The sequence below is a fragment of the Podarcis vaucheri genome, assembly GCF_965113315.1.
Source record: "Podarcis vaucheri genome assembly, chromosome: 8".
In the NCBI taxonomy this organism is placed as follows: Eukaryota; Metazoa; Chordata; class Lepidosauria; order Squamata; family Lacertidae; genus Podarcis; species Podarcis vaucheri.
The window spans coordinates 42,452,265-42,477,796 of NC_138766.1; the positions used below are offsets into that span (position 1 = coordinate 42,452,265).

The 25,532-nt window shown below is 40.7% G+C and overlaps 1 long non-coding RNA gene across 1 annotated transcript in view; it reads right to left on the reverse strand.

Moving 5' to 3' along the window:
• Window positions 1-11,811: 11,811 nt before the first annotated feature.
• The window catches only part of LOC309539224, a 35,267-nt gene continuing 21,546 nt past the window's right edge, over window positions 11,812-25,532 (reverse strand). The window contains exons 3-4 of the long non-coding RNA XR_014222777.1: window positions 17,716-17,864; window positions 11,812-12,052 (exon numbers count right to left, since the gene is read on the reverse strand). This is a non-coding gene — a long non-coding RNA (uncharacterized lncRNA). The remainder of the gene's footprint in view (window positions 12,053-17,715; window positions 17,865-25,532) is intronic.

The window sequence follows — 25,532 nt, forward strand, 5'->3', positions numbered from 1 at the left end:
GCAGTGGATGACAGGAGTGCCTGGTGTGCTGTGGTCCATGGGATCACGAAGAGTCAGACACGATTAAATGACTAAACAACAACAAAGCCAGCTTTGGTTGAGATGGCTGAGCCCTGGCTGTGCTGAGATGAGCATGTTGCATTGGCATATCTTCAGGTAAGCCAGGGTTGGGGACTTGACACCTGCTGAGCCAGTGATCAGCTGCAGTCTAAGCTGCTCAACCTGGTAGATCCTGCTTCCTTTACATTGCAGTCCAACTGAGGTGTGAAAACCTGGCTGTCAGCCCTGTTTGCCTCAGGCTCCACACCTCAAATATTTATTAAAGGTAAAGGTAAAGGTACCCCTGCCCGAGCGGGCCAGTCTTGACAGACTCTGGGGTTTGTGCGCCCATCTCACATCTATAGGCCGGGGGCCAGCGCTGTCTGCAGACACTTCCGGGTTACGTGGCCAGCGTGACAAAGCTGCATCTGGCGAGCCAGCGCAGCACACGGAACGCCGTTTACCTTCCCGCTGATAAGCGGTACCTATTTATCTACTTGCACCCAGGGGTGCTTTCGAACTGCTAGGTTGGCAGGCGCTGGGACCGAGCAGCGGGAGCGCACCCCGCCGCGGGGATTCGAACCGCCGACCTTTCGATCGGCAAGCCCTAGGCGCTGAGGCTTTTACCCACAGCGCCACCCGCGCTGTGTTTATTAGTGTATATTAGTGTATATTAGTTTATTAGTGTATATTTAATTTTACATACTGCTTTTCCACCTTTGGTGTGGTTTACAACTGAGCAAATCAAAGATGGTTGAACATCACTGATACACATTTTAAGAATCCTATAATTATATTACAGTAGATTCATTAACATTATCAGAAGAAAGTAGGGCAAATAGTCCCAGTATAGGATAACCTCGTAAGTTACAGAAGTGGTGCCCGTAAAAATGTTTCTTTGAATTCACTGGGAAGTGGAGGGATTATGAGAAAGAATTCTCCAGGTTATTCTGGACAAAGGTATTTAAAAGCTTTGAAGGTCAAAAACAGATACAAATTGCTATGTATTACCTGTCATTGTTGCCAGTTCATTGTAGGGATGGAGGAATTATTTCATTACTAGCCCATGTCTCTCATCTGCTGGTTTATAAATCCAGTTATAAATTCATATTTTATTGCTTTTTTATTGTTGTTGTCGGTATTCTGTTGGGAGCTGCCCAGGGTGGCTGGGGGAACCCAGCCAGATGGGTGGGGTATAAATAAATTATTATTATTATTATTATTATTATTATTATTATTATTATTATTATTATTATCATCCCACCCTGCTTCAACCATAATCTGCAAATGTATTTAGTTATTAAATTATGGTTAAAATGTGCATTGAAAATACATGTTTATTTCTAGATATATTAAAATGTGTGTTTTTTTCTAAACATACTCAAATAGTCATTTTTTAAAAAGTGTTTTGTTATGCTTCTTGAGCCAAGAACTGTGCCAGAACATTCAAGACATGTGAAAGCTAGTGGATAATTAAGTTCCAACCCGCCTATTCGTCCAGGGAGTGCAGATCAGATCAGCTCATATCAGAATTTACAATGATCAAATTCCTCAAGCATCTCTGTTTCTTGATATACAGAAGCAAGCCTACAGGGCCTGCTAGCTTGTTGTTGTTTTTTTTAAAAAAAAATCCTGTTATTTTAGGAATGCTAGACATTACAGTGCAGTAAGTGTGCTTAGAATGAAGCTACAGAAAAAGTAACCTTTTCAATTTTGAAAGTATTTTTAAAGTTGTGTGTGTGTGTGTGTGTGTGTGTGTGTTTGCAAATACATAATCTGGTGTGTTAGCCTTATAGAAATTCTAGATTTTTATAAAAATCCAGCAAACCTATAGCTGGCGCCCTTACTCCAAGAGTTTTTCACAGGTGCTTTGATTTGCTAAATGTCTTACGACATAATTCATTCTCCTCTCCTCTTTAAAAGGAAATTAATGAAGTAGTAACAGCGATACAGTATCAGAACTGGCACTGACCTGCTTTGCAGAAAGGTTTTAGAACCAGTGTGCAGCCTTAGGAAATTCTTTCCCGCCCAGCTGAAATCACATACAGAATGTCTAATGTCAGGACAACCATTCATTGCTTATGAAAACTGGTCAGCTTTAGTTTAAAATTGTTTAAAAGATCCATGGCCTTTGAATTAAGGAGGAATACCTGCTTGCGCACTCTCCATTACAGCTCAAAAGCTCCTGCTCACAGCGGAGCTTAGAGAGCAAACTCTGTGTCATGAGTTCAGCTCAATTACGCCAATGCCCAGCCAAGTCTGCATTGCAGGCAAGATCTGTGCAGGGTACTATTCAACGGTTCAAAGACTGAACCGTCCAATTTGCAGAAGATAATCAGATGTGTCATAATCATTCTCACTGAAAAGGCACTTCTGGAGAGGATTTTTCATTGATGACAAACATATGGAGTGACAAAAGGGAGCAGGTGTGAAATTGTCTTATATAATATAGAGAGATTTAGCATCTAGCTGAGCTTTCCTAGGGTATATCAGCAAATTTATAATCTTGCCTTTAAACCCCCTCCCTCTAAAAGAACCTGTTCTTAGAGATGCCAGTCATCTTCATCTTAATTTTAATGCAATTCAGCAATTGCATAACTTGTTATCTTAGCAATGGGTGTGTTTATTGAAGCTTGAATCCTGGCAAGATGGAGTTACTTTAGGTGAGTGGGCCCCATGTTTGAGAAATTGACCCACTGCCTATAATGGATAGGGTTCTTCGTCCCCTGAAAGAGCAACCATGCAGTAAGGTTCTGCTTTTGGATCTAGCATTGTCACTGGAAGTGCATAACATCTGACCATTGGCCATGCTGGCAATGACCTGATGGGAGTTGGACTGCAAAAACATATGGAGAGAATGGTTGCTTACCAGTCCCGGAGTGGGCGACTGTTGCAGCCAATCACGACTGGCTCCCACCCTCAGGGATCAGTGCTGGGGCTAAGCAGCTGGCAGTTGGAGAATTCCCAATTTGCACCCAGTGAATTGTAGTTGGAGAAGTTTAACCACTGAGCCTAGGGCTTGCCGATCAAAAGGTCGGCGGTTTGAATCCCCGTGACGGGGTGAGCTCCCGTTGTTCGGTCCCAGCTCCTGCCAACCTAGCAGTTCAAAAGCACATCAAAGTGAAAGTAGATAAATAGGTACCACTCTGGCGGGAAGGTAAACGGCATTTCTGTGCACTACTCTGGTTCGCCAGAAGCGGCTTTGTCATGCTGGCCACATGACCTGGAAGCTGTATACCGGCTCCCTCGGTCAGTATAGAAAGAGGAGCGCCGCAACCCCAGAGTCATCTGTGACTGGACCTAATGGCCAGGGGTCCCTTTACCTTTATATGGGGAGTGAATGAGGCTTCTTTAACTCCTCAAACATCCATTGTCAAGCATACATTTTTAAAATGAACTGTCAGTGAATAAGTGGGGATAAATAAATCCATGGTGAATTGCTATAAGCCTCCTTTTTCCCTATTCCACTCCCTTCACAATTCAGAGAATCATAGAATTTTGGGTTAGAGTGGACTCTGAGGGTTATCTAGTTCAACTCCCTGCAATGCAGGAATCTCAGCTAAAGCATCCTTGACAGATGACCACATAACCTCTGTTCAAATACCTCCAATGAAGGAGAGTCCACCACTTTCCAAGGGAGTCCATTCCACTCTCAAACAGCTCTTATTTCAGAAAGCTTTTTCCAGATGTTTAGTCACAGGTCCTACCCTCTAGAACAGGATAAAACAAGCTTGCTCCATTTTCCATGTGACAGCCCTTTAGATATTTGAAGATGGCTATCATATATCCTCTCAGTCTCCTCCTAGGCAGGCTAAATATACCCAACTCCCACAATCATTCCTCATAAGGCTATAGGGAAGTTTTTAATGTTTGATGTTTTATTGTCTTCATAATATTTTGTAAGGAGTTGCCCAGAGTGGCTTGAGCAACTCAGTCGGGTGCCATATTAATAATAAAATTATTATTATTAAAGTATTGGTTTCCATATTCTTGCTCATCTTTTAAATTAAGCTAAAACACTCATTTACCAGCTTCCTTGTCTTGACTAATGACTCAGCTACACAGGGCAATTTATAACATTATAAATGCATTCTAATATTGTGACACCAGATGGTGCTGTAGAGCAGCAATCTTAAGTGGATGAAAATTTCCATTGGGAGCTGTATTCTTATAGCATTTTTAATAGGTTTTAAAAAAAAAAAAAATATTTGTGTAGATCCAGCCTAAGCCCACAAAGGAATGGTTGAGGACACATGAAAATGTAGCACTTCTCTCTGCCTGGTGTAGTTTTCGCTGACTCTCAAAGCAAGGTGTCTCAACATAATGCTTGGCATTGCCAGCATCAGTAAGAAAAGGACCATGCAATAAATAAGCAGAAAACCTTGAAATGCAAGTTAAATGAACCACAGAAATATCAAATCAATTGAAAGCCTCAAGGAAACTTGCATGCTATATATGTAAAGAAATTCCAGGCTAGTAGATGGTTGCCGCTTTTTACCCCTTAGAAATGATTCAGCTATGGAGATTGATTTGTTTTCTAGAACATTCATATGAAGTCCCAGATTGTTGTGTATACTCCTCTGCAAATAGCTATGTTCACTTCAGGTTTGACATATTTAAAGAATGTTATGAAAAGGGGGATCTTCTGATCTTCAATTAATTCTCCACTGATGCCACTTCTGCATACTGAAATTATTCACAAATTGTGTTATATTTTAGCTTGCTTATGAGCTGCCATTTGGCCAAAAAGTTCCCTCAGGGCAACTTAGGGCTACTCAATACCAAATGAAGTCATTGGAGCAGTCATCTGGCATTTTGGAGTAAGGCATCAGCTCTACTTCTTCGTTAACTTTTGAATTATGAGAGACTGTAAATGTTCTGGATCAGTGCATAGATGGACTGGTGGACTGGATGAGGGTCCATAACTGTGCTTGAACCCCCTTGTGGGGGTTGGGGAGATAGGTAAGTCAGCTATCCTTGATGAGGTTTCACTTCCTCTGAAGGAGCAAGTACATAGATTGGGGCTACTTCTGGACACATGTTTGTCATTAGAGGCCTAAGTGAGGTATGCCTTTTACCAGCTTTGTCTGTTTCACCCACTATGGCTGTTCCTAAATAGGTATAGCCTGCCGTAGCCCATGTGTTGATAACCTTGATGCTAGATTACTGCAATGATCTCTATGTGGGTCTGTCCTTGGCTTAGTTTAGAAGCTCCAGCTAGTGCAGAATGCAGCAGCCAGACAGCTGGTATGGGCACCTGGCTGGCAACATCTGACACCAGTGATAAAGCATGTATACTGCTTCCCCATCCGTTGCTGAGCCAGGTTCAAAGCCCTTCATATTAATATGCAAAGCCCCGGGCATCGACCCCAAATGCAGCCTTTAGTGTTATTGCTCCAGTCCTGTAGAATGCTCTGCCAATAGAGATTCAGCCGGCACCTCCTCCTCCTTCCACCTTCAAACCCCTCCTGAAATCTCTTGCACTCTGCCAGGCTTATGCAGGCAATCAAGAATACATCTTTCCAGTGGCGTAGCGTGGGTTGTCAGCACCCGGGGCAAGGCAAGTAATTTGCGCCCCCTAACCCGTGGATTTGCGCCCCTAACCCATGGATTTGCGCCCCCTAACCCTACCCCCCAGATGTTGCGCCCGGTGCGGCCGGCCCCCCCTGCACCCCCCACGCTACGCCACTGCATCTTTCCATAATAGTTAGTTGATAGTCTCCGATTTTAATTTTTATGTGTTTTTGTTATACAGTATAGAGATATTATTGCAAACTACTTCAATATCTTTTATGATATAGTGGTATATAAATATTTTGCTCTGTTAAGCCAGGGCAAGGGACAAAAGGCTGACACGAAAAACAGTAAAATGCTTCTGAGATATGGGCCCACAGACATCATCAATCTGGTCCTCTTCATCATGAGGGCTAGAAACTTGATTTTTTTTTTAAGTACAAAAAAGTGGGGGAAAGAACTAGAAATTATCCAGATGCTGAATTCTGCAGTCATTACTAAAAAGTTATTGTGGCTTTTAAATCTCAAAGTGGTTGGTGCCATATTTTTGCGACGCCAGGAAATCAATCCTTGCGCTTTGCCAAACAATGGCTGAGTTTTGCAAGACAGAAATGAGAATCGCTGTGGGTTTTAAAAAGAATTTATCCTGATCTTTCATTTTTCCTTCTCAGAAAAGACAGCACTGCATTGTTACACTATTCGATATCGTATGCATAACATCTGGAACACGAGAGGAACAGTCTTCTGCTCTATCCAAAGCCTGGGGTGCACCCCACTTTCAACTGCGATTTCTGAAAGAAGACAGTGGTAGATTCCAAGAATCCAGGCTTCATGACAAATGTAAGTACATTTCGATGACGATCACTCATCTCCAGAACAAGGTTCCCATCGTCTCATCTCAATTCTTACTCCCCACCCCCTAGAACAGGTGAGCAGGATGATGCCTGGATTGGGGTAGAGAGAGACAGGTATGTGTGTTCTTTCCCCCCCAAGGAAGAAGGAGGGGGGGGAGGGAAGACATCACCAGGAACAACAGATGGACAGGAAACCTGCTCATATTAAATCTGCTTGTTTCCAGAATTGTGTGAGGACCAAGGGAAGATCGCAGCCCTGTCCCATTTCACACTGAGAGGGATGGACACAAAGGGGACCCACGTGAACCCCAAAATCCTCAACAATGCAACAACAACAAAAAGCTTTTGTGCTACTGATGCTTTTTATGGCTTGGAAGTGTCCCCCGTCCTGGAGGTAGGCTGTATGAATTGTGTATTGATTTGTAATGATTTGTTGGGTCTCTGGACCGTAATAAAGATTGATTGATTGATATAAATATTTTTATAAATAAAATAAATAAATAAATAAATTTGTTCTCCAACAGTCCCCACCCCCCAACATCTTATCTGAGCTTGCTCCATCACTACAGGCAATTTTACCTGTCAGCTTCTCTTCCAGATCCCATGAGTGCATTAGAAATGCAATAATATTGCTTCTTCATGATTTTATATATGTGTGTGTGTGTTTTAAAACGAATACAATATATTTACATTTTAGTTTCAATTTATTGAAGTGCAAAAATTGTGGGGTTGTGACCCCAAACTATTGGGGTAGGTTAGCCTTGAGTTCACAAAGAAATAATAATACAATATTCAGGGACAGAAAGGCGTATAAACTCTTCCGGCCAATCGACAATGTATGCAACATTAGAACTTTACAGGATGATTTAGTAATGTTCTAATTGTATAGGGAATAATTTAATTCTTCTTCACTCCCATTCTATTGTTTATCACTTCATTCCTACATTTCTCAGCACCATGTTTCAAGTCCAAATGGACTCCATGCTGTCATTGATGTTTAGCACAGGGTACAATGTAATGGTGCAATTACACCTATCTCTAATGTAGAACCCTGTATGTTGATCGTAAAGAGCCAGTATGCAATGGATTCTATTGTGCCATCAGTATGTCTGAGATGCAAAGATCCATATTGTCTATATTTTTTGGAAGAGCAACATGAAGTTTGTGGTTGTTTTTTTTAAAAAAGTAGACATAACTAGTGAAGTAACTTTTATTTCTTGCCAGCAGTCTATTACAAATAAAGATTTGACTGTAGTCCCGAAAACCGAACCTCTCCCTTTGACATCATCTATGTAGCCATTCAGTCACCAGATGTGCTCATCTCTCTCTTTGTACTCCTCTTCCTTTTTATAGCAAGAATTAACAAGTCCCTAGGCCTTCACCTTTTGGTCTAGTCTTTTAGAGTCAGATATGCTAAGTTCATAATTGTGCCTGATGGTGTCACTGGTTCCCATATGGATGAATGAGGAGGGATAATGATCAGTAGGCTTAATAAGCTTGGCAATCGCTCCATCACATCCTGGATCTGTGCACTAGGGACACAACACATTGCATGTAAAATTCAACTCATTGTCTTCAAGGACAGTGGCTCCAACCGATTGTTCATCAAGGACAGTTATTCCTAACAGTAAGTGGGAAGAAGATAGCAGCCTCCACCATAAGAAGAAGAAAAAATGTATGAGAGAGAGACTGCCAAGTGAAGAGAAATTCAGAAGAGAATTTTTAGTATCTTCAATTCATATTATTTTTAGAATTGTCATTTTACACACCAATATATAAATGTTTAAATAATTGCATATTTCTTCCTTGGACAATTAACAGTTTCTTACTCTGGCCAGTCTGTGGAATTCCTTTGTAGAGATAATTGAAACTTTAAATCAAATTATTTAAAAGAGGGAATCTACAATAGTTAGTGTTGCTTAATTTAAAGCTGCTTCTTTAGTAATAAGGGCAGTAGATTAACTTAAAATATTATGAAGAGCAATTACATTGTAGGGCTTATTTTAAAGTGCTAATGAACGGCTAGTGTTTCTTCCAGTAGATCAGCTGTGTTTTGAAATCTAATGTCGTTCAAAACATTTGTAGGACTAAAAAAGAAATATATATGGATGAACTATTGATCCTGAGCCATAAAATTTTGCATTACAGCAAATTCTGGTTCTTATTTAAAATTGCCTGTTATTCATTCTTCACATCAAAGTCCACATTTCTTTGATTTTTCCCTGACCTTCTGATGCCGTATGCTTCAAATATCTGGTCCTAAGAAACAATTTCCTTTTCCCTGAAATTGGCACCATCATTATCTGTTGATTGGCTGATTTATCAAAACCATTATTTTTGGTTGGCTGACTGGCATTCTGTCACAAAGAATGCCTGTAATTGCTTGTTGATTTACTTTAATGGGATAATGGCATGTTTTGCCGAGTCCTTCATAAAGGTTACATTCTTTTGTGTTATTGTCTGGGAGACTATTCACAGAGTAGATTCATATGTTGCTGCAGGACTTCAAAAGAGTTCCTGCTCACCTTCAATAACATTACACAAGAATATGTTTAGGACCACAAGAAGCCAAAGTAAGCTTCAGTAGATGGCACTGAAGTTCAAAAGAGTAAATACTTGTCAACAGAAAATATTTCAGCACGATGTTATGGTTGTGATTTTCTCTGCCAACAACACAAAAATATGAACTTGTCACAGCTCTGGTTCCAAGCCCTCCAGCTTAGAAAGTTAATGGATGTATAGACAAAGCCTCAGCTGGTGAATTGAGACCCAGGCTGTATGGAAAACAATAACCAATAGAGAAAGGAATGTTAATGTAATAAAATAACATCTGGTTCATACCTTTAAAGGACTGGAAAAAAATACTTTTTAAAATCCGAGAAACAATTCTGTTTACCCTCAATGGAATCTAAATCGGAGTCACTTCTTCAACGGCATGTGCACTATTTGTTTCTTTGGCCAAATGCTTGAATTTGAACTCACAATGTTTTGAGTACTTTATCTGAATTTCATAAGGTTCTAACTAAATTCTACTCAGAGTAGATCCATTGAAGTTAATATACGTAAGTCAGGCTGCATTTGGAAAGCACTCTATTCCATTTCTCTGCCATTTCCTTACATGATAATTTTCACATTTTTGTGATCTTTCACACAACTTAAAAGCCACTTCTGGAAATCTAATGGAAGCTTAGCACTCATTTCCATGTAAATTTCCCCCAGGGAAAAAAATGCAGCCCTATCAACCCAGAAGATCATGGGAGTTTTGGATTATAATGTTCCTGTGGTTTTCATGGATCACACCACTGCTGATCATGTAGTGAAATTTGGGGTGGTATTCCAGCATAGTTATCTTCATGAGTGAACATGCTCATAAGTGTGGTCATGTGTCTGGTGATGTCTGCTGTTGTGTCACACCACACCCTTTGTTGTTGTTTAGTTGTTTAGTCATGTCCGACTCTTTGTGACCCCATGGACCTGAGCACGCTAGGCACTTCTGTCTTCCACTGTCTCCCACAGTTTAGTCAAACTCATGCTGGTAGCCTCGAGAACACTATCCAACCATCTCATCCTCTGTTGCCCCCTTCTCCTTGTGCCCTCCATCTTTCCCAACATCAGGGAGTCTTCTCTTCTCATGAGGTGGCCAAAGTATTGGAGCCTCAGCTTCACGATCTGTCCTTCCAGTGAGCACTCAGGGCTGATTTCCTTAAGAATGGATAGGTTTGATCTTCTTGCACCATAGGTCTCCTCCAGCACCATAATTCAAAAGCATCAATTCTTTTGAGATCAGGCTTCTTCATGGTCCAGCTCTCACTTCCATACATTACTACTGGGAAAACCATAGCTTTTGCCCCTTCATGGATCACTGCCTTGCCGTGGCGAAGGGGCTTGAATAACTCAGAGAAGCTATGAACTATGCTGAGCAGGGCACCCAAGATGAACAGGTCATAGTGGAGAGTTTTGACCAAACGTGATCCACCTGGAGGAGGAACCGGCAAGCCACTCCAGTATCTCTGCCAAGAAAACTCCATGGACAAAGACAGGCATATAAAAGTTATGACGCTGGAAGATGAGCCCCTCAGGTCGGAAGGCATCCAACATGCTACTGAGGAAGAGCGGAGGACAAGTACAAGTAGATTCAGAGCTGTTGAAGCGGCTGGGCCAAAGCCGAAAGGATGCTCAGTTGCGGATATGTCTGGAAGCGAAAGGAAAGCCCAATGCTGTAAATAAAAATATTGCATAGGAACCACACCCTTTAGTGTGAATGAAATTTAGTGTGAAATAGTGGTATATCTATCAAAAGTCACAGTTCTACAGCACAACAGATAATGCAGGGTAAAATTTAATAAATAAGAATATTATGTTTGTGGGAGATGAGTTATTGGCTTGGTTTCCTTTTATCATGTATTTTGTGTTTTCATTTTGTATTTTTATGTTATGAACCACCCTGTGATCTTTGGATGAAGGGCGATGTGCAAATTAAATTCGAAACTCACATTATAATTAGCACTCATATTATAGAGAGAAAAGCTAACAAAATAATCCCCACATGCTCATTAATGACTGTGTGTCTACTCAGAGTAGAAGTAATGTTAGCTACAACCCATGCAGTTTGCAAGGGCTGTCTAATTTACATCATAAACAAGACAGAAAGGGATTTATACATGCATTTATATTATGACATTGCTCCAGTTCTGATTTCTGTGTCCCTTTCCAATCTAAACTCATGTACTATATTACTTGTTTTCTCCTTTTCTATAAACTCAATATTTTATCTTACTCCATACTCACCAGCCATATGTGGGCAAAGTACAATAACTTAGAACTCCTATAAATCAACTTCTGTAACATTTTAAATTAGATGCCACTCAGCTATGATGCACTCATAAAACCATGCTCATCACATCATCTTTGTCATTGTTATAGGATGGATTATTAGTTTTAAATTTCTGTTCAGCCTTGGTCATACTTTTGAAACATGTTAAAGAACTACCCATCTCCCCACCAACAATGCACAGGAGGATCATGGGAAACGATTCTCTTTGGCAACATGGTGCTAATGCTATTCACCTCAATTAACTGTATCCATAATGAGGTCTGCAAATGTAGTATTTATGTATTTAAAATATATTTCTAAGACACCCAATAATATGCAAGAATGAAGAGTGCTTTAGAAACATTTTAAGGTATAAATATTGTGTTTCCAAAACCCATAATTCAGAGTGATCTTAAGTTGGGCACAGGTCCAACTAGCCATACTAAACGAGAATACAACAGAGAGAAGAGTTAATCAAGTAAAATTTATTTCAGAACAATTCACAACAATATAACAGCTTATAGACCCCCTAGATGCAACACTTAATTAAGCCTAAAAAGACTGAAAATTATTTTGTCCCATTCTTTGATGTTTCAGTCACATATTTTATTACACCACTTTTTCATATTCCTTCACATCCATGGGAACTATTGTGCTGTAAATGGGTTGGTCATTGTAGCTGCATGGTCCAGAGTTGAACATTACCACAAAGTATTTGTGCTCCTCAAAAGCTGTCTGGATTTCTGTATGCTTTTTACACTGGATGATTCTAGACCAGCAGGTTTCAGATTCACCATGATTTATTTGGAACTCCAGCACGACCTGTCTTCAGCTAGAAAAAATGTATGGACCCATGATGAGCAATGTTATGCACTTGTGTACTCTTGACTCAAATGTGACATTGTGCTACCCATCCACATCCCCCTGAATTATGGAATATTTAAGCTGACAGGTCTGATGTGGTGACAGGCAGACAAGTCCAGGGGCAACTTTTTTTCCTGCAATAGGTCACCTTCCACTGCACTTCTGTGACAGCCTGTACACTAACCTCTCCACTAGTTCTTCCTTATTAAGTTCCAATAATGCTTTTAAGTCAGTTTCCCTTTATCAACTGGAAGAAGAAGAAGAAGAAGAAGAAGAAGAAGAAGAAGAAGAAGAAGAAAGATGAGAGACCATTTTGATTCCATTCTATTTTCTTTTAATAACAGCCCACAGTAGTGACAGCTTTCTGTCTGACTGGAGATGTACTTTTGATTCATCATAGTCAGACTCCAATAATGGCTAAAGCAATAGCTAGCATGTCACTTGAGATGGAGTTTAAATTGTGTTGGGTAGGACACAAAAGAGTGAATGTGGACACCCTTCTCTTGAGTTATCCACTTTCTTGTTACATCTAGCTCATTATGGGTTATAAATGATAAACAGAAATCCTGATCCATGTAAAAGCAGAGATTATTTGTCCTATGTGCATGAATTTTCATCTCCTGGGAAAGAGAACTACTTGTTTCAAATTTAAGAAATGTTATTTCCCCCTAGGTGTTTCCTATTTTTGTTGATGTTGTAGAGTGGGAACCAAAAAATCCACCAGGGATACCTAGATGGTAGTTCAACACTCATGATGTGCAGTAGGAGAAGACATAGGCAACAACAGTACACTAGCAATATGTTCACTTTACAATACATTTGGGGACAGAAGGTCCTGCAAGGCTCCTAGCTTCAAGAGAGCTGCCTCCCCTGCCTTCCCCTCCAAAGCTGAGTGTATACTCCGGGGGGGGGGGCAGGGATGGGATGTCAGATAACGTGGAGTGAGTAGCAGAATGTGCCTGTCTCACTTCTCACCTTCAAAATTGAACATATACACACTCTTCTCCAACCCAAGTAACATCACTTGACTGTATGTTTGGCTCTACAGTCATATGTACTATACATGTCACTAGATCACCTGCAAAAATTACGGGGTCTGTGCAGCACTTACACATTACAGGTAAACTCTGTGCAAGTGTGCAGTCTAGGAAACTCCGTCTGTGTGTAGGGACTGTATGAAGAATCAAGGGAAGTGATTCAGCAGTCATTATGCACACATGGGAAAACATCAATAGTATTCAGGTTGAAGGTCCTCTGACTCACAGACCAAATCTATCCAGGTCTATTTTGAAGTTATCTCCCTTGATTCAATGCAGCTTACACATAAGAACATTAGCAACCTTAGCCATGGACTTCAGTCTTGTGGCTGTTGCTACTTTGTAGCCCTAAGCTGTTGCACAATGCTCTTGTGAAGACAAACCAGTGGTATATGTGTGCGCCAGGGACATGCACTATACTCAGAGCTGGGCAAGCCATTAGGCAGGGTGAAGCCACTGCCTCAGGTGACAGAAGACACCCAGGTGGCATGCCTGTGGGTGCCCTGGCTGCCCCACCACCTCCGCCAGTGGTGGTAGAGAAGTGCTGCCATCATCCATACCAATTTTGGGTGAGATCACACCAATCTGGGGGGAGATCTTGCCCTAAATGGATGAGACCTTGCCCAGAATTGCCACCAGTGGCAGTGGTGCTTCTCTGCCAGCAGTAGATACAACAGGGTGTGCAGTGCTGGCAGAGTAGGCAGCTGCTGGAGCAGATAGGTGGTGGTGGGAGTAGCAGCAGTGGCAGGGCACGATGGTGCTTGCCGTTTCTCCTCAAGTAGTCAAACGAGACATGCTGTTCTTTACTATGCTGACTCAGACCATTGATCTACGTAGCTCAGTAATGTCTAGTTTGGCAGTCTCAAGTAGAGGCCTTTCAGTGCCTGAGTATCTCTCATTGCTATTTATTTATTTATTTCATTTATTAATTAATTACATTTATTGCCCATCCTTCACCATAAGGCCCCAGGGTTGTTTACAACAATATAATATGCAACTATGAAAACAGACAATGATAAAACAGAGAAAGCCATTCCAGATGGAATAGAAAAGGAAGCAGAAGCAGAAGCAGCAGCAGAAGACCATGGTGGTGGTCCCACAGAACAAAATAACTGACAAAGAACAAGCTAAAGAAGTGCATCTTCAACATACACTGAAAGTTGTGCAACGCTCTGTGGGGACGAATTTCCACAATGTAGCAGGGTGGTAGTGGTCCTAGTCCACCCTTCCCCACACTAGACCTACCAGGGATTAGACCTTTTGAAGATTGTGGCTAAGATTAATCTGTGAGAGTTGCATATTAGGCAAAATTTCATCAGGCAATGCTTGCTCTATTGCAGTTTTGCAAGGACAGAAGAAACCACTCACGGTGGGTGGTATTTTCCATTGAATGTAATTCCTGCAGCCCACTCCTTAGATATGCCTATACCCATTTGTTGAACATAGGACTGGGCTGTTTAAGCTGTATGGGCTTAAGTCAAAGGAAAATTGTTTCAAAACTGTACTCTCATATATATGTATACCCCCCTCTGAAATGTCTTAATTGCCAATTAGTAGTTATTAGTTGCTGTTCAACATAACCAACTCATTTCTCCCTGTCATCTGCTATGCAACCCTCTCTAAAATATTGGCAGAGTACTATCATACCACCCCAGCATCTTTTTTCCCTATGCTAAACACGCAAAGTTCTTTTAATCTCACCTTATAAGATATATGGACTTACTAAAGTGTTAATGTTCTTGCAGTATGTTTGAAACATGTGCCGGGAATGCTAATTAAACCAGCTAAGTTATTTATTTCTATGTACTTCAGGTGAGAAGCAAAGTCACCTGTAGGTTGTGTCAAGAAAAAATAACGAAGAATTGCACAGGGGGGAAACAAATATTGAAGGAAATGAATTTATAATTTTATAATTAAGCTTACTTTAATTTATTAATATATACTAAATTTGTAAGGCTGTTGTCATGATGCAGTTGTCATGCCAACTCCAGCTCGATAACACAGTGGCAGGCAGGTGAGCGAGCAAGCAGCATGGGTGACAGGTAGCCAAGCAAGCTGTTTAAAGCAGGGTGGGGGATGCTTCAGCAAACTGCCCTCTGAAGCACCTCCCGCCTCCATTACATAACTGGGGGAGCGGGTGTTTAACAGAGTGTGGGAGCCACTTCAGAGAGTGGTTTGGTTCATCACTATGTGGAGACTTTTTCCTATTGAATTGTTGATATTTGTTTAGTAATGGCTTATGTTCACTGCTCCACCTCACTCACAAGAGAGAGAACAACCTGGTTTTCATTTATATTGACTGAAATTGTTATTTATTTATATATTATTAGTCAGTTAAAGGTATTATTATTATTCATAATACTTTCCCTAATCTATCTACAACATTACAATGGTACCTCAGGTTACATACGCTTCAGGTTACAGACTCCGCTAACCCAGAAATAGTGAAAATTAAAAAAATTCCTTCCAGTAGCACCTTAAAGACCAACTAAGTTAGTTCTTGGTATGAGCTTTCGTGTGCATTCACACTTCTTCAGATACACTGAAGGTGCTACTGGAAGGTGCTACTGGAAGGAATTTTTTTTATTTTGACTATGGCAGACCAACACGGCTACCTATCTGTAACTGGAACCAGAAATAGTGCTTCAGGTTAAGAACTTTGCTTCAGGATGAGAACAGAAATTGGGCTCCGGCGGATGGCAGCAGCAGGAGGCCCCATTAGCTAAAGTGGTGCTTCAGGTTAAGAACAGTTTCGGGTTAAGTACGGACCTCCGGAACGAATTAAGTACTTAACCTGAGGTACCACTGTACTCAAGAAGGTTAACAAAATCAACACAGTACAAAATAAGATTAAGTCAGAGAAGCAAGTGTAAATTTTACTTTACTGTGTTAAGCTAGTTTGTACACACACTCACACATTCTTTTCTATCCTCCATCCAGATAAAGAAGGGTCATTTATTAGACTTCATTGATCCATTTCAAACAGGCAAAAACAAAGGATGTGAAACAGGGTTGGTGATGGGTGGGGAGAGAGGTGCAGGTCGAGAGGCCTGGAGGAACGCATGTGGCACATCATCCTGAGGGCCCCCCACCCTTGGCTTATGGAGTTGTGTAACAAAGACCCTTAGGGTAAGTGCTAAATTACTACAAAGGCATTCGCCTCTTTGCTTGACTGAAGACACAAGTCTACCTTGGAACACAACAGGCTTCATAAAGGGCTTTCCCCTCTACTTTACCCCAGGGAATCCAATGGAGAAATTATGGGCCTCCAGATACAGCTGAGCACTAGCTCCTGTCATCCCTGACCGTTGTGCATGCTGGCAAGTGCTGATGGGAGATGGAGTCCTTCAGTCTCTGGAGGGCCACAGGTTCCCATTCGCTGACTTATACTGCCCTGCCTCTGACCACACAGAAAAACCTAATTACATGGTGCTTCTGTCAGCTGATCACCTGGTTGCATTAATACAGAATTCTTAAAACCTCATTTTCAAAGCTTTGGGTCCAAAAGGATAATTAGTACATACATCAAGCAAATAATAAATAATATACCCTGATATTTTTTTAAAGTGCCTATTTGAAAAGGTACAATTCTGCTATTTTGTATCATTGTGATTCAAAAAGAAATTGACATTTGGGAAAGGTCTGAGTATTTCAGATAAGAACACAAAAAGGTGTTGATCAATAATGACTGTGAAGGCCACTGTAGGGCTTTAATTTATTTATTTATTTCCCCAGGCAGATATTGCTTCAGAGCTGCTTTATACAGGGATAACACAAGCAACATACTTCATGAATTGTTTAATTAGTGCATCAGAAGTTTGTTTGTTTTCACATTTGTTTTGCTCTACTCTGAATCATGACCAAAGAAATTACAATACTTATTTGTGTAGCTGTAGAAGCTGAATATTCACTACTGCTTGATTAGCTTTCAACGGAAATAAAAACATTAGCAGGCTCCCACAAGTCACAAATGTCAGTGTACTTCAGATATAATTATAGTAGATACTGAAACATGCAATTATATACCAAGTAATTAGTAGGCTATTACAGAGTAAAAGCAAAAAACGAAAACGAAAAATGAAAAATGAAAAAATAAATAAAAATAAAACAAAACCCTCAGCTCTTGGCTTGACATCATAAGAGGGAGAAGGAAAAAATAAGGGGGGGAATGTCAATGAGCTTCACAGTGGAACAGAAAATATAAATGCAAACATCTTCCCGTTTTGTTTACATAATTGTTAGTGTAAGGCTTCGAATTTCCACCAGTACATTATTTTTATGGATTGAAAAACCTGTTACAGATGGAATTTGTTTACCTGTTTTGCCAAGAATTATGTTTCATAGTTTGATCCTCTGCATGTTCCCCTGTGTTCCATGGGGCTTATTTCCAGGTTAATGAATACAAGACTGCAGCCTAAGGGCACAATATGTGATGTATTATTGCAAGTGTGATAATTTTATTCCATTTTATGTATCAGCAGCCAATCATTTCCAAGATGTTTCATATTTTATTTTATTTTTTAAAAAACACAAAAGCGTCATGGAAATAAAATAAATTAAATGTATTCATTACACAAATTAGAGCAAAGATAACCTTAAAGATCCCACAGGAATCTATCCAGCTGCTGAGATCATTGGCATCGGTCCGTATTTGGCTTCCCCTGCGTTACAAAATGTATTGGGTACTTATTTGGGAACAAGATCCTTTCAGCAGTGTCCTCTGATGACACTCTTTGCCTTAATCTGTTTAATGCAAAAGAAGAAGAAGAGAGGTCACTACTGGTGACACTTTACTCCAGATACCCCAATACCAATTCCCAGCAGGTTAAATGAATAGCAGAACAAGATGGAACCCTGTTTCTAGCAAAAATCATTGTTATGTTAGCCTTGTGCAGGTTCAGCTGAACAGGTAGAGGATGGGGTGGTCCCATCCTGCTACAACTCCACCACTCCTTCTATTTTTTCGGTATATTGTGCCTGTAAATATAAAAAGAGTTTAAAGTAACAACACTACGTACCTCACATCAATTGAAATACAAGACAGATACCAACCGTGATAAAGATTTTAGAAGGCTTCTTGAAAGAGGAAGGCTTTAGCAGTCTCAAAAAAGACAATGGTGGAGATGCTTGTCTGATATTCAATGGGAGGATTTTCCAAAGGGTAGGTACTGCCACACTAAAGGCCTGATTCCAACATCATGTGGAAATGACCACATTATAGGATTGTATCTGCAGGATATCCTCTCCTGCAGAACCCAGTGCTTGGTTGGGTATGAGGTGGAGGGAGATGTTGCAGGAATCCATGTTCCCTCATTCCTTACCAGTTACCATGCTGGTTGGGGCTGATGGGAGCTGGAGTCCAATGACATCTGGAGAGTCAGAGATTGCCCACCAGGGAATCTCACAGGCACAGCAGTCACCTGCTGAACCGGCTATCAGGTAACTCATAATTTCCCAGAAGAGAACCCAGATATACATTAATTTGATGTTATACATTATCATATTGTGAGACATTTTTCTGTGGGTTATCCCATGGTGCTAATGTTAGTTTAAAGGCCTGCAATCACATTGTAATGGGTCCAAATTGACAATTTAATGTTAAAGACCCATACAATCTGTTCCGCATGTGAGGCTGTAAGCCATTCCTTCAGCATGTGTCATGGAGACATAAGAAAACAGGTCTGAGCATGCAGGTAGGTCAAGAAACCCCGTCAAGCGGGTAGGTCAAGAAACCCCATGAAGACTGTGAGTTTATATTAGGAAATGAGAACCTCCAGTCATCTAATCTGGAAACCTTTCAGTTATTGCTTACAAACTGGCTGTATTCAAACGCAACCATGGTTTAGTATTACAGTGGTACCTCAGGTTACATACGCTTCAGGTTACATATGCTTCAGGTTACAGACTCCACTAACCCAGAAATAGTGCTTCAGATTAAGAACTTTGTTTCAGGATAAGAACAGAAATCGTGCTCTGGCGGCACGGCGGCAGCAGGAGGCCCCATTAGCTAAAGTGGTGCTTCAGGTTAAGAACAGTTTCAGGTTAAGAATGGACCTCCGGAATGAATTAAGTACTTAACCCGAGGTACCACTGTATAAGAAAGAGCCTTAATGAGCTTCAAGTCCCCCTCTCCCCTGTCACGAGGAGGATATTAGAAGCTTCTGTTTTAGATTGGGGGTCAGACAGTATCTCACATTGTAGCTAAACTGTGGTTAATCTTAACTATGGTTGGTTGAAACAGGTCAGCTTCATACATTTGGGCTTGAAGTTAGTTCATCAGCTACATGCAGTTAATATGAACTGAATTAAAGCCATAATAAGATTAAGGATTAGCCAAACCATTTGATCAAATGACATAATAAACTGTGGTTAATGTGGAGCAAAAATGAAAGCTTCCAACCTCCTCTTTGCAGCTGCATCAGAAGAGAAGACAGAGCGTGCGAAACCAATGCTCACTGTTGCTTGCAGAAGATCCCAAGTTTAACCCCCATCATCTCCAGGCAGGGCTAGGAGAGACACCTACATAAAACCCTAAAAAATCACTGCTAGTTCAGTGTAGACAATGCTGAGCTGGATGGATCATTGTTCCAACTCAGTATAAGACAGTTTCCTACATTCACTTCCATTTTAACTGAAATTGCCAGGTAATATGTCCAAACCAGCCTATTCTATATGAGTCAAAATTCAAAATTATTTTAAGCTCTCTTTCTCTTGAATAAATGAACAAGGTAAAACTAGAGATACTGAGCCCATTTTAGAATGCTAGAAAAAAGGTTGTTGCTTGTGGGTTCATGACCACAGGATGCAACAAAACAAGATTTTAATAAATAAATAAATTGATATTTCAACAGTTTAAACATGATTCCAAAATTGGTTTTTGTCTTTTATTAAACACCAATAACTGGGCAGAAATACATGTAGTTCTATATAGAAGGAACTGATTTCCATGGAAACCTTATGCACATGACAGGCTTAAAAAAGAAGAAGAAATCATTGCTTTCCTGGTGACATTTTAGCAATTCCAAAGGTATTAATATTGCAAGTGGACCTGAAATTTGTGAGATGCAATTGTGTGTGTATGTGTGTGTGCATGTGTTAAAAGAAGCCAAGTCTGACTTTTCATCTTTTTAACTGTAACTTATGAAAGTTCAGTCGCCAGTTCTAGAGTGTAGCCCAAAAGTTTCTTGCAACTAAATGAGTTTGTGGCGTGCCTGATTTGAAACATATGTGACTCTGGTGAAAAAAGCAAATGAGCTCTAGTATAATACATAATAAATTCCCTATACATTTGAAGGATTGCCTTGCTTTCATGCATTCCAAATTTGCAGGCAATTTTCTTGCTGCCGTCCGAGACTGCCTTACAAACTGCTGGCAACTAATTGAGAGAGAAATGTGGCAGCGTCTCTGAAATGCTTTCCTGAAAGAGTGTAACTGGTGAACCTTGCTATCTTGATTAGTACATTCATTATGAAGCAGGTGTTAGTGGACTGTGTTAATGGGCTTCAAGGAAAGGTCAAGAAGGTTTGACTGTCATCTCTTCCCCTCAGATTATTGAATATTTCACAGCTCTCCTGATTTGAATACGTCTGTGGAGGATTAGCATCTTTCCAGAGCAGAAATGAGAAGGCACTTTTCTTTCTCTTTCCTTTCCTTTGCAATTGTCAGATAAAAAGTGAATTCGAAGCAAAGGTGTGCAGTTAACAGGTCAGAAGGTGTGGGGGTGGAATGATATTCAACCAAGAGCTAACACCTTGGCAGTTTTCAGTCCTCATGACATTCTAATACTGGGTGTGTACACACAGCCATAAAGTGCATTTGCTGTCTTCTGCAGACACTTTATCTACCATATTGGTGGTAGATCATTCTTCTGGTGTTTTCAAAGAACCATTCTGCAGAATGTTATAAGCCATCTTACATTTAGCAATGCATTCTGAAGCATCTCTTCCCTTGTGTCGAAACTAAGAGCATTTTCTCTTAGAACCTCCTATTGGGTTAATGGGACATGATGTGGTTGGACTACACTTGTATAACCCCTCCATCACATTGCCATGAAGATTCACCTGAGATACCTGAGTCATTTGGTGTTCAGGATTGCCTGGAAGGATTTGGTTTGTTTCAATAAATAATAATAATAATAATAATAATAATAATAATAATAATAATAATAATAATAATAATTACTCTGCCCATCTGGCTGGGTTTCCCCAGCCACTCTGTGTGGCTTCCAACCAAATATTAAAAACACAATGTAGCATTAAACATTAAAAATTTCCCTAAACAGGGCTGCCTTCAGATGTCTTTTAAAAGTAAGATAGTTGCTTATTGCCTTGATATCTGATGAGAGGGTGTTCCACAGGGAGGGCACCACTACTGAGAACGCCCTCTGCCTGGTTCCCTGTAACCTCACTTCTTACAGTGAGGGAACCACCCAAAGACCCTCAGAGCTGGACCTCAGTGTCTCATATATTTCTCCATGTATGTAAGATTTCTCCATCTTTGGAAAGTTGCATAGGCTTCACAAATGTTTTACTCTTTAAGAGAAAGAGCGGAAACACCCAGCATTAACTCTTTCTCTTCTGTGCTAAAACCCCATTGGAAACGAGGTGGCTCCAGGCATATCATATTTTCATTTTATTTGAATTTAAATGCTGCCCTATACCCAGAAGTATCAGGGTGGTTCACAGAATAAAATCAAAACATAAAACCACAAAATAAATAATAAAAATGAATAGAACAACCCAATAACCCCCCCCAAACACCCCCACCATTTTAAAGGGGCATAGGGCATACTTTATTTGTAATAAAGTAATCCCTCCATTTTATCGCAATCCCAAATCACACTTTTTTCCACCAATAACTGTGTTATCTGACTACTTGTGGCAGTTCAATAGATTTGAGGCACATCAATTTTGTGCATTGCCTTTTAACACAATGAAGCAAATGTTTCCAGGCCTCTCTAGTCAGTACTCAGAGCTCCCCTAGCTGCACCCCTCACTGGCTCTGTTCTGTGTCTCCCTTGAAGACTTTTGCATGACTGGAATATGTCCTTCAACTATGACAATGCCTCTGGCTTTCCTCAATGAAGAAATGTATGTGTGCACGTGTGCAGATTTCTACAGTATGTGCTCACAAAAATACCCAATTCTTGCAGGGCTGGAATGTAGGAACGAAGGCAAGAGTCATAGCCATTGCTCTGTCCCACTTTTGTCTCTAGCCTAGTCCACCACTGAAATGGGCTCCCTAGAAAGTTAACAATAATAATAATAATAATAATAATAATAATAATAATAATAATATATTATTTATACCCCGCCCATCTGGCTGGGCCTCCCCAGCCACTCTGGGCGGCTTCCATAAAAACCAAAAATATAATAAAATATCACACGTTAAAAACTTCCCTGAACAGGGCTGCCTTAAGATGTCTCCTGAATGTCAGGTAGTTGTTTATCGCTTTGACATCTGCTGGAAGGGCGTTCCACAGGGCGGGCGCCACTACCGAGAAGGCCCTCTGCCTGGTTCCCTGTAGCTTTCCTTCTCGCAATGAGGGAACTGCCAGAAGGCCCTCGGCGCTGGACCTCAGCGTCCGGGCAGAATGATGGGGGTGGAGACGCTCCTTCAGGTATACTGGACCGAGGCCGTTTAGGGCTTTAAATGTCAGCACCAACACTTTGAATTGTGCTCGGAAACGTACTGAGGGAATTTAGTCCTCAGACTGAAAAAGGATGCCCATCCCTGCACTACACTATACTTTCTTCCTACCTTGGCTGTTGTGAAGATGTACAGGGAAGTATAAAATGGCTACCAATTGGATGTACTGCTTGCAGGGATCAAATTTTGGTTCCTTTAACCACAGTGATGCATCCTTTTACCATGTTTCTCTGCTCCCTCCCATCCAAATTAGTGCAGCTCCAAGTATTCAGCTGATCTTAATCTGGCATTCTCATTGGGTTTAACTGAGCTTGCTCCAAAATAAATGTGTACCGGTGACTGATTCCTGAGGAGTTCTTTTAGCCTGTACCGCTTGGAGGTTCCCTGTGTCTTTGCAGCCTGTTTCCTTTGTCTCTACTGGGCCTCTGTCCCCCTTTCTAGGGCTGCTATATCCTGCAGGTTCCCCCAACATTCATTCTATCTGATGTCCTGCAGTTGGGTTCCATTGCCTCCCATTAGGCTAAAGAATGAGGGTGCCCACTCTACTCCTTTCCCCACAGGTAGAGCCTCCAGGCAATGTCCAAACATGGTCTTCTCAGAAGCCAATGCCTAGTTGGCACTTTGGTGGAGCCTACTTAAAGGGCAAGGTGCCAGCAAAAGACAAACAAGCTCTGGCAGTCCATCGCAGTGTGGTACACATAAAGATAGGCAGACTGTAGTGACCAATGATGCTGCTGAGCCCAGTATTTTTTTACTCCCAGCTAGGATAAGCTTGGTCAGAGGATACAGAACACTTTTCATAAGCTGTGTTGTCCATGGTTTAAATCAGTCTTTTTCATACCATATTGAAAAAATAGCTGACAATTCTATTGCAATTGGGGATATTTAATAACAATGTGCTTCTCGGGAAGCAGACAAATGACAGTTCAAAAACTGTTCATGAGGGTAGCCATTTGCTAACTTGGTTGTCAATGAATTGCACATTAGCAAGGCAAAAATTATATGTTACTTTGAGAAACTAATCCCTTTCAGTGTCTGGATTAGATCGGTTAAAATTTCTACTCACGCCAAAGTATCCTTCAGCTATTCCCTTGTGGTCTATGTCAGGTTTCAACAAAGCTGATATTCCAGTTTCCCAAATTAGCCTATATCCAGTACTTATCTCAAAGTCAGCAATATCTCCCCACTCCTTCCAAATGGAGCTTATATATATATGTCCTATATGCATACAGACATTACTCTCTCCCATATTTAAGCCTCTTCTTCCTTGATAAATATGTTACAAAGCAGCTTGATCCCATCAATGCATTTTGCATTACTATATGTTGTCTCTTCTGTCACATGTATTAAACGAATTTATCAAGATGTCTTTGGTACACCTTGGACTCCATTTCATTGCACAGGAGTGCTTCCCCCCTCCCCGCTCCCCGCTCCCCGCTCCTTCCAAGTGCCTGAATCAGGTCAATTGAGGAACAGCAGCAGAGTCATTATGTGACAGACGAGACCGCCTTTGGGAAACTGGCAGACATGAAAGTACATTGATGGGGGGAGACTTCAATTAATTTGATAGAGAAGCAGCCCAGTCCTCCTCTCTTTGAAAAGAAAAAAAAAAGAAAGAAAGAAGACGAAGAACTGAGGAGCCATGCAATTTTCTGACAGGAACTTGAAGAAATAACCAGACAAATATGTGCAATCTCGGAGCCAATCTTTGGGAATCAGGCTGACATAAATTATCTTTGAAAAATGCTGATCGGAGAAAGGGGTTTGCTTCCAGCTCCCTTCCACAACACTATGGGATTCTGTCCTGACAGCCTTTAGTAGACACTGCTCAGGCAAGGTTTAAAAACATATTGGTGTCAGGGGCCATCTGAGTTTGTTTCTGCAGATGAGGAAGAATCCTGCCCTCATTTACATGTATATGGGGGGGTATAGTAAATTATTCTGAGGACAATATGGTAAATGAGTCTCTGGATCGCAAGGAGAATATGGAAGGCTGGGAAAAGTGCATAAAAGAGCAACCAAAATGATCAAGGGACTTGGACACCTCCCCTGAGAGGACCTTTTACAATATCTGAGATTTTTTTAGTTGAAAAATAAGGTGGTGAGGCGCCCTCATTACATGTTTAGGTGCAAGGCAAGAACATTCATTTTCTCCCAGGCCTTTGGCTAATTAACCAATTTATGGCCTTTTGAATGTGTGTGGGGGGGATTGTTTTTGCTTATTACTTACTATGTTTTTATATTGTAAACAGCACTGTGATTGTCAGATGAAGGGGTTTATAGAAATTTAATAAATTTAATAAATAATAATTTAATAGAATTTAATAGAATTAGCAATCCTGCTTGCTTAAGGTTTTAGCGGGCAATGACTGTGTCTGGAATCAGAGGTCTGTTCATGAAGCACTGAAAGAGCATCACAGCCACATGCTCCTCCAGACTCCTCCCTTCAACTTATCACATGCCAAGTCTGGCACAGAAATTCTGGCATATATTAAGCCAGAATTACCTGTAACTTCTGAACTAGGGAAATCAGATTTAATATCAGTTAACTAACCAGAATAATAAGCTTGGTCCTGACTTATTATCCTGGTTTCTTAAACCAATTGGTCCCTTGGCTGAGACATAACAGGGGATGCTGGCTTAATGCAAACAAAGATATTTATGCCAAAGTCTGTGTGTGATGGGAGGAGGGAAGGAGCATGAAGCTATGACACTTGCTAATGGCTTCATAAACCATGGTTTATGAACCATGAATGAACTTTA